The 10,778-nt window shown below is 38.4% G+C and overlaps 1 pseudogene; it reads right to left on the reverse strand.

Annotated features, from left to right (window-relative positions):
• Nucleotides 1-503: 503 nt before the first annotated feature.
• On the reverse strand, nucleotides 504-7,427 carry LOC149186358 (phenylcoumaran benzylic ether reductase PT1 pseudogene; annotated as a pseudogene).
• Between the last annotated feature and the right edge of the window lie 3,351 nt (nucleotides 7,428-10,778).

A 10,778-nucleotide genomic window follows, 5' to 3' on the forward strand; every position in this document is an offset into this window, starting at 1 on the left:
AAAATTTGACTTTTACAATGGTGCTTTTGCACAATCTGGTAAAAAAAGTTACCCCCCCTCAAAGTAAAATTACTTTGAGTTACAATGCCAGGCTTATCAGAACCAGGTTTATCTCCCAAGAAACAAATTAAAAAAAAACTCCTTATTGCTCCAAAAAAAATTACAAATCACCTTATTGCTCCATCAACCATAAATTCCCAAAATTAAAAAATCACCATATTTCTACACAATACAATATTCCTTATTTTTCAAAAAGAAAACAAACAAAATGCCATTTGCTTGCTTATTATGGAGCACAAATATGTTAAGGATCTGCGTGTGCCTACTTCTGACCTTACACAACCATACAAGAAGTTTTCTGATCTTACTAAACCATATAAGAAGCTCTGTTTTCATAGCCTATAACTGGGCAAAAGCAGGACAAACTTTTATTGAAACTGCTATATTATCTCGATCTGTTGAAAACCACTGTCTAATCTCAGTCTGTTGAAGCCAACCTCGCATACTTCACACAAATTTGCTAAGGTACTTAGCAACAGTGGTGTATTTTACATCCGGGTACAACTGACTAGCCTCAACACCATCAGGCCCAATTTCAAAATTCGTTTGATCACCTTTCACAAAAATAGAGTGACCGATTGCTATGCCAATATTACCTGGGAAGGGTGTTTCTGCGATTAATGTCAGGACCTGCTCGTCAGGGATGTAGACCTTCTCCAGAGTCTTGTCAATCTTCTTCTCCCATAGACTCACAACCTCATTGAACGACAGAGTATTGGCAGGAAGCCGTAAGTATAAGGTTTTGTTCAATGTTCTGGGGTCGTCCACTGCTTTAATTGTGAATACTCCAATGTCTTCCTCATTCACATACACCGCTTTGGCATTTCCATCTCCAAGAATAACAACTTTATCCCTTGGAGGAGCCGTAAGGCCAGGCTGTGCCAGGGTTGGAAGGAAATACCCTGCAAAACAGTTGCTGGAAACGTATGTATAAGGAATACCCTCGGCCTCGATTGCCCGACGGACTTTGGCTTTCAGCTCGAACACACTTTTCGCAGGCTCTACTGCATGGGAGTTGTCAACATCATTGCCGAACTCAGATGGCAGAAACCTCTTGATGGTTCCGATTTCTTTAATAGCCTTGGTGCAGAAGTTGAAGCCCAGAAAATAATAGAAATTCAAGACCCAACGATTTTGATTATAACTCAAAAAATTGATTTTCAGATTTCAAAATCTAAAATCAATAAAATAATAAAATTTCTTCTCTTTTAAACAAAAATTTGACAAATTTCTTACCCAACATTCACTGAACAATTCAATGGAGTTTTCCAAAAATTTGTACAGCTGGAATCTCCTCCTCACATCCACTGCAGCATTACTGGAGCTCTGATACCACAATAATGGCAGAAGTGTCCTCAGACACATTATTTTATTTAAAAAAAAAAAAAAATTACATAATTGATTTTGCAAGAGTTTACACCCAAACAACACAAACACTCTTGCAATGAGCTATTTATAAGCTCCATGTCCTAACTACCTCCAATTATGGATCACTTATTAAATTTGTCCATTTACAATAAATGTTATTCAAACCAACTAGCTAACTAATCTCCTAAAATAGAGCCTAAGATACGACACATTTGGAGAGTCATATCTAGTTACAACAATATGCTAATTCTAAAAGTCTCCATTAAATAATTAAACATTCTAGAATAATAATTATTAATTTAATATCTTAAATTAATAATTATTTTATTCTAATTTTATAACCTATGATAAAATTGTATTTTTGGATCATCTAACACTGGCTTCTTTCGCTCTCTATCAGTTTACAGCCCTCTGGCTTCCCACTTGAACTCCAAGTGACTCCCTTGGCTGCGTGCACTTTAGCTTTTGCTTTCTGCGCTGCTTGTTTTCAGCAACAACACCAACAACAACCCCTTTTTGTCTCTGACATTCATGGCTTTTAAGCCAACTGCGCTGTCTGTTCATTTTCTCTCTTGGGCTCTCTAGCTTCCAGCCTTGGTCCGCTCAAATGTCCTCTCTGAGCGTTAGCAATCATTGCTAAACGCTTTTAGGGATGGTGGCCACCTGTTCTTTAATGGAATGGGTCATCGGGCCTTTTGAAATCCCCAGCAACAGCGTTCTCTATTTTTACAGAGAAATACACTAAAAACACAGGAAATTCACCAAACTACCGTTTACGAATTTGAAATATTATAAGTTCCACCTTATAACTCCTATCAGGTCCGCCTTTTAATTGCTTATCGCATCTACACTGTTGATCTGGAAGATCTAGATCCAACGGCTATGGTTTATTTTGGGCGGCCCATGCGTATGGGAGTTAACCACTCGAAAAGAGTGGTTTTCTCTCTTCAGGGCTTGGACATGTGGCAGCAAATGTATGGGCTCGGGCGGAGCCCGGCCAAAACCTCTTACCGCCCACGGCCTGCCCGAAATCCCGCTTGTTTCGTGATTTCCCTTTTATTTAAAAATACATTGAAATGTGAAAATCCCACTCATCTCGGACTTGAAATCATGTGTAATAGTACTAATAAACCCTTTCGAGTCCAACAACATCTCCCAAATCATGCTTCCCTTGGTTTTCGTTTATTTAACGAAAACACAACTTTACATAGAAAAATCCCTCTTTTACGGATTTCAAAATATATGGACTGTCATTTATAACTCTATCGGGTCCGGCTATCACATCGCATATATATATATATATATATATATATATATATATATATATATATATATATATATCCTGCTTTGTTGTGTAGCTTCAATGTGATATTGTGATGCGACTTGTCGCAATCGCATATTGCGCATACCCGGGGTTTTGTGCATATGGCATGGCCTATGCTGACGCCGATTCGCCGATTTCGGTGATCACAACATCACTCGGCCTGGGGGTCCCACCTTAAGCCCCATGCTATCAGCCAATGCCAATTCGCCGATTTCAACGATCACAGTATCGCTTGGCGCGGGGGTCTGTCGTTTGCCTTATGCCGTCGCTGATTGCGATTCACCGATGTCGGCGATTGACATATCACTTTGCTCGGTCCTTATGCAACATCGTTTGTCTGCCTTTGAACCGATATGTCGGGGATCACACCATCGCATCGGTCTGGTCCTATCGCATGTCTGCCTCTGATAGCCCCCGATGTGTTTTTTCTTCATAAAGCCTTCTAGGCCATTTTTAAGAAGATTTGCCTCTTTTTCTAAGGAACAAAGGGCATCTTCTTTGAGCAATAACTTCTGCATCCTAAGTCCATTTTTTCCCATTCAAGTTGCAGCAAATTCAGGACGAGACGATCTCTGCAATGGGGCTATTTCTAGGAACTTCCTTGGACTTCTATTTTTCCTCTGTGAGGAACACCTTGACTTAGGAATCTATCCAAAATCCATTTTGGATCATGCCTTCCCACTAAAAGAACTTTTGGTCTCCAAAAGACTGATATACTAATTTGAACAGTAAATGATATTGAATCACACTCTTCTTTTAGCCTCCCTACACTTGCCTTGCATAGTGCCTCTGAACCAAAGTTTCTGACCACTTCCCTTCTTGGATGGGCTGGTCTTCTTGGGAAGAGCTGCCTTCTTCTTTGCCTTCCTGCAGAACTCCTGCTTAGATGGTCACAGAAGGTAGTTTGAACTTCTCTGCCTTGATCATTGATCCAAGGTGGCTCAAACAAATGTGAAGTACACCTGCTCCACAAAAATTTCATTTGTACTTGTTTGAGAAGCTGCCAACAACAACTATTAACAACAACAGGCATACAGACAACAACTGGATGGACTAAACTCCTCCTTCAAGAAAAGAAACATATTTCACATCTTGTGAACACATCCATGTCTTACATCTCCATACAAATGATGGACTAGACAACAAGCCCACAAAACAAATGACCCTTCAAGTCAAGCATGTAGAAAAGGACCATTAGGACTCTTTTCAAAAGATGAACATTTCATCACTATCTCCATTTGGAGACCAAGTTAACTTATCCCAAGTCAACATAGCATGCATGTTTAAAGTAATCAGCCCTTCAAGTTAATTACACACACATGTTCAAATACAAGGAAAACATCAACATCCCTGTGTTCATGCATCTCCTGCTCATGCATGCATTTCATACTTCAACTTTCACTTAAGCACACTATACTTTTGAAGCTGAAATGAAATATAATGTAGATGCATCAATAGACATGAAATCTTAATCGGATAAGAACTCTAACCGTTTCTTACCAATCCCTTTCAAAGGTACTACCTTTGTCTGCACATCAGCATCATTATGTGAATCATCCTGAGACACATCATTCATGGAATCTTCCTTTCCATTTCTGCCATCTTCTCTTTCCACTTTCTTCAGCTTTTGTGGAAGCATTGCTGGATTCAGAGTCCAACATTATTCGCAACAAGATGTCCTTTCTTATGGCAGTAAGTGCACTGCATGTGCATCTCCTTGATAGCATGATTTGCCTTGTCCAATGGACCTTTGGGTTTTTGCTTCTTTTCCTTCAAAAGTTTCCTATATGTGGTCATTCTCTTCCAACATTTGGAAACATTATGCTTATCCAACCCACAAAAGGAACATGCAATTCTTTTCCCATACATATGTGGAAATTTATCATGCTTTGTACAATCAAAAGGAAAATGTTTAGAACCAGATTTATACCTTTCTCTTTCACCCTTATTGCCTTCATGAGGAGGTGAATCAAATGAAGAAGTGGCTCCCTTTGGAAAACCATCAATCTCTTCAAGGTTGTTGGAGTCTCCCCAATTCTCTGGTTCACGTGTGTGCTTTTGAACACCTACAATGCAACTCCCTCTTGGAGCTGTTTTAATGGCCTTCATGGTAGCTTTGGAACTTTCTCCATAAGCTAGTCCATAGCCAAGACCAAAATACTTAGGCCTTTCCTCAATCATTATTGGCTTAACAATACCTTGTGCATGTCTACCCAAGCCTTTTCCTTCATAGCCCATCTTGGACATTAGCTTGGAACCTATGCCTCTATTATGTTTTTCAAAAGAACCAATATAAGCATCCTTAGAGGAATTTGAAGACAAACTGGAATGGTTTACCTCTTCTTCACACTGATACTTGACTAAGGCTTCTTGGGCAACAAAGAGCTGTGTCTCCAACTCATGCATCCTTTCCAGGTTCATATTTGCAATATGAAGTTGCCTTTCCATTTCCTGCAGTTTATCAGAAAGAAACTGCTTCTCTTCCTTTATGGAATTCAACTGCTCTCTAAGTCTGCTGCTCTTCCTTCCATCCTCATACATTTTTCTCATCATATCCATCACGGTGGAAAATTCTTGCTTCATGTCTTCATCAAATAATCTTGTGAACAAAAAAGAATTTGAGGACCCACTTGTAGAAGTTGTCATTATGCCAATGAACAAAAAAACTTCAACAAGATAAATAAAGAGCTTATTCAACAACCTTTTGCAACAAACCTCTTATGCTCCAAGGATTGCCTTGAGGTCCTTTGGGATAAGAAGAGTGCCTTCAACTTTCTTTCCTTCTTGTCCTTCCTAGACTGAGCTATCAATAGCTTTCCCTTCACTTCTAAAAACTCAGAAAATAGTCAGTCTGCAAAACAAGCATATGATCAGCCTCTCGTTGTTCAAACACCTTTCAGACAAGTATTCTTTGCTTTGTCAATCAAGCATTTTGATATAACCTTATTTGAAGGCGGGGTTAACCAAACTTAAGCTCTGATACCACATGATCTGGAAATGGAGCACTTAGGCTTCTTGTCTCACTTACAAGAACCTCTCCCACTTCCAAAGCTTTAAATATTCCCAAGTCTCATTGATTAACCAATGCGGAATTAAAAATGCTTGAAAATATAAGTGTATGCTCATATTTGTTTTTAACTAATTATATGTTGTAATTTAATGTGCTCAAACTGATATATAAATACATATAACAGTAAATAAAGCAGCATAGACAATGCAACAATAAAACACACATAAAACAACAATATTAATTAGGAGTTCACCCAAAACTCTTGGGCTACGTCTCCGTGAGCTCTAGTCAACTCAACTAGGCTCTCTGGGATTATGGTATAAGTCCTTTTACAAGATCTTGGCTCAACTCCTGCCGTTTTACATAGAAATAGTGGGTTCATACACCATTTTATCCCCTGGCTCTTGAAGCTCTCGGCTTTCTGGCTCTTGAAGCTCTCGGCTTTCTGGCTCTCGGCTCTCGCTCTGGCTCTCGGTCCTGGCTCTGGCTCTGGCTTTTCACTTCTGGCTTCTTTGGCTCTCTATCATTTTACAGCCCTCTGGCTTCCCACTTGAACTCCAAGTGATTCCCTTGGCTGCGTGCGCTTCAGCTTTTGCTTTCTGCACTACTTGTTTTGCTGCTGCCTTTTTGCACGGCTCTCTTACGCCTCAACTTCCTGCTTTGGCTTCACTTTCTGCTTATGCTTGGTTTCAACAACAACTCCAACAATAACCCCTTTTTGTCTCTAACATTCATGGCTTTTAAGCCAACTGGCGTTGTTTGTTCATTTTCCCTCTCGGGTTCTCTGGCTTCTGGCCTTGGTCTGCTCAAATCCCCTCTTTGAGCATTAGCAATCATTGCTAAATGCTTTCAGTGATGGTGGCCACCTATTTTGCAATGGAATGGGTCATCGGGCCTTTTGAAATCCCCAGCAACAACGTTCTCTGTTTTTACAAAGAAATACATGAAAAACACAGGAAATTCGCTCTCTAGGGCCTGGACATGTGGCAGCAAATGTATGGGCTTAGGCGGAGCCCGGCGAAAACCTCTTACCGCATACGACCTGCCCGAAATCCCGCTTGTTTCGTGATTTCCATTTTTATTTAAAAATACATTGAAACATGAAAATCCTGCTCATCTCGGACTTGAAATCATATGTAACAGCATTAATAAACCCTTTCGGGTCTGGCAACATCGCCCAAATCGCGTTTCCCTTGGTTTTCGTTTATTTAACGAAAACACAACTTTACATAGAAAAAGCCCTTTTTCATGGATTTCAAAATATATGGACTGTCGTTTATAACTCTGTCAGGTTCGGCTATTGCATTGCATATATATATATATATATATATATATATATATATATATATATATATATATATATATATATATATATATATATATATATATATATGTATGTATATATGTATATATGTATATATGTATATATGTATATATGTATATATGTATATATATATGTATACATATATCTATATATATATATGTATATATATATACCTCACTCTGTTCTGTAGCTCCAATGCGATATTGCGATGCGACTTGTTGTAATCGCATATCGCGCATCCCCGGGGTTCTGTGCATATGGCATGGCCTTTGCCGACGCCGATCCACCGATTTCGGCGATTGCAACGTCACTCGGCCCGGGGGTCCCGCCTTAAGCTCCATGTTATTGGCTGACACTGATCCGCTGATTTTGGCGATCGCAGTATCACTCGGCGCGGGGGTTCGTCCTTTGCCTTATGCTGTCGACGATTACGATCCACCAATGTCGGCGATCGACATATCGCTCAGCCCAGTCCTTATGCAACATCGCCTATCTGCCTTCGACCCAATATGTTGGGGATCGCACCATTGCATCGGCCCAGTCCTATTGCATGTTTGCTTCCGATAGCCTTCGATGCGTTTTTTCTTCATAAAGCCTTCTAGGCCATTTTTAAGAAGACTTGCCTATTTTTCTAAGGAACAAAGGGCATCTTCTTTGAGCGATAACTTCTACATCCTAAGTCCATTTTTTCCCATTCAAGTTGTAGTAGATTCAAGACGAGATGATCTCTGCAATGGGGCTATTTCCAGTAACTTCCTTGGACTTTCATTTTTCCTCTGTGAGGAACACCTTGACTTAGGAATCTATCCAAAATCCGTTTTGGATCAACAAAGGCAGTAAATGATAAAACAAAGAAGAAATCCTTCACACAGAGACAGTAAATGTTAAACAGAGGAGGTAGATAAAGACATACAGTTAAAAGACAAACAAATGAAATATACAGAAAGATGATCTATATCCAACTACCTCATACTGAGACATGTAAAAACTAAATGATTTACTATTGAAATACACAGTAAAAACATGAAATGTACAGTAAAACTAAAGAGCACAGTAAAGGTTATTGGTAGGTCAACAAGGTCAAAGAGTATCAGATGAAAGTGTATTAGATGAAAGGTCATAAGTAAATATGGCATCTAGGGTGAAGACCAAACAGCCAAGCAACTTAAAGGGTAAAAGATCAAAGACCAAAGCCAGCATAACCTAAATAACAGGGACAACAAGCAGCAGTTCAATCGCTATCTCTATCTTCTTGCATGAAGATATTTCCTTTTCCTTAAATAAATCATCTTTTGTTAAAAAAGTTTAGGATATTTTCTTAGTTCTATTGTTGTATAAATAACTCTCCTTACGAGTTATTATGGGTTCACCATTGAACCAGGTTGACCATTGAAGAAGAGTTGCACCCTTGAAGAAAGGTGGCACCCTTGAAGAAGCATTTGTAAACATTTGATGTACTTAGCTTTTCTGGGCCCTTAATAAAAAGCAAAGGATTTTGAATTCAGTTTTACACAGTTTGTGTTTCCTATAAGTTTTTCCAGTATTACACATTATGTTTTTCTTCACATTCTTATGTATTACAGAGATACCTAGGTAGGAATAATTGTGTCTCAATCTATTCTTATAAGCTTCTGAAGTGATAATCTATAAAGAGAATGGATTAATGAACGGTCTGTTTAATTAATTCCCTCTGAATCAATAAATCATCAGCATCTTGTTGTAAGAATAAGCATATTCTCTTGAGCCTTCTAAACATTGGTTAGATTTTTTCATACTTATGATTGTTTAATTTTCTGTCTAAAAACTGTAATAATCATATTATTTTTTGTTTCTGCTCACCACTATTCAAGCTATTTCACTGTGTAAAATTTTATAGCAGCCCTCTGTTTTGGAATTAATATTATTCAAAAGGTTAGGCATTACAATGTTATATCTGTTTCATTCATTTGTCCTCCAAATTAAAACAAAAATCCCCAAAACAATTATCCTAGATGCTCTAGCTTGATAGCTAACCATTATCAACTTAGAGGTACAACATCAATCTGGCACCACTGCTGGGGATTTGAATTCTATTTTCCTGGGACAACGATATTCATTCTATTCCTTTAAGGTGATTAAAGGTCTAGAAAGGTTAAAATCCTTCACCTGGCGACTCCACTAGCCCAAATTGGCACCTTTTAAGCACACTAGATCTCATTCAGAATCTGACTTAGTTAATCCTCTGTCAGATCCTGAAAAACTTCTGAGAAAAGCCAATTCTAAAAGGAGACATCAACCATATTCTTCTTCCTCTTCTGCCTTGCAGTCTGAAGATTTAGTATCATTTGATCCTTTTAGTAATATTCCATCTGATCCTAATTTAACACAAATACCTCCTAGGGTTTCTGAACTATTAGATAGGGGAGTTGATTTAGGTTCAACTTTCCTCATTCATTCTTTTGAAACACATCAAGAACCCCCTCTACCACCAAGATCACCTAAAACTAAGTCTGAATTGGGTGTTCATTTACCTGAATACAAACCCACGGATTTCATATCCCCTACCACTTATTCATTTGATTCCACTTCTGAACGACCTGAAGCTTCTACTTTTGAACAACCTGAAGAGACCATCTTTGTATATTCAAATCCACTCTTTGAAACAAAAAAGGGTATTCATTCACCGATCCCAAAGTTAGTCCTTAAGACTCCTTTAAAGTTATTCAGAAGACCTCCTCCTTCTTCACCTCCACATAGTCACACACCCCCTTAATCACCTTCTTCTACCTCTTCTTCATCTTCTTCTTCTTCAACCACTTAAACACCTCATACACCACCTTCTACTATGGAATTCCAACCTATTGTACATGCTAGATAAGTAGCTTTAGTCCTACCTGCTAACCTCGATGCACTCCCAGTCGGATTCTTAAAATACCTTCCCAGGTATAATGAAGAAATTGGTCCCACAGCTGAGGACCATCTTCAATCTTTTCTAGACTTTGTAGACAACATGAGTATCGAATAAGAAAATGTTTACATGATATTGTTTGTACAGTCACTTGAAGGAAATGTAAGAATTTGGTTTAGGCAGTTACCTGTAAATTCCATTAAAAATTGGGAAGAGCTTACAAACATATTTAAAAATCAATGGGGTGTAAAGAAAGATCCTCTTTACTTTTTGACTAAGTTTGAAGAACTTAAAAGAAACTTTGGTGAACCTGTATCAGATTTTATCAAAAGGTTCAATAAACTTTATCATAAGATGCCCCCTGATTGTAAACCCCCTGTAGCAACAGCTAAGTCTAGGTTTTCTAAAGCCTTTGACGATGATTTTGCTGTAATGCTTAGAGAGAGAACTTCAAGAACTCTTGAAGACATGCAAACAAATTCTATAGAGGTGGAAGCAAATAGGGCTGCTTCAACTACCTTGAAAGCTAAAGAGGAAAAGGCCCAAAGAAAACTCAAATCTATTCAAGAAGCTTCTAGTCCCTCTAGTTCTTCTAAGACTAAAACGGAAGATTCTAAAATAGATGAAATAACTTCTCTTCTTAGAAATCTATCTAATAGAATTTACAAGATTGAGAGTCAACCTAGGAAAGTTCAACAAACAGTTACTAGACCCCAAAATCAAAATCAAGGTCAGTATAGAAGGAATCCATAATTACAAATTCTTCAGAGAGCTAGTAATGCTCAGTAGGTTCCTACTCCTTTAC

This window comes from Pinus tabuliformis, chromosome 3_1 (genome assembly GCF_031772625.1).
Source record: "Pinus tabuliformis cultivar Carrire ecotype Pingquan chromosome 3_1, CPIR1, whole genome shotgun sequence".
NCBI classification, from domain to species: Eukaryota; Viridiplantae; Streptophyta; class Pinopsida; order Pinales; family Pinaceae; genus Pinus; species Pinus tabuliformis.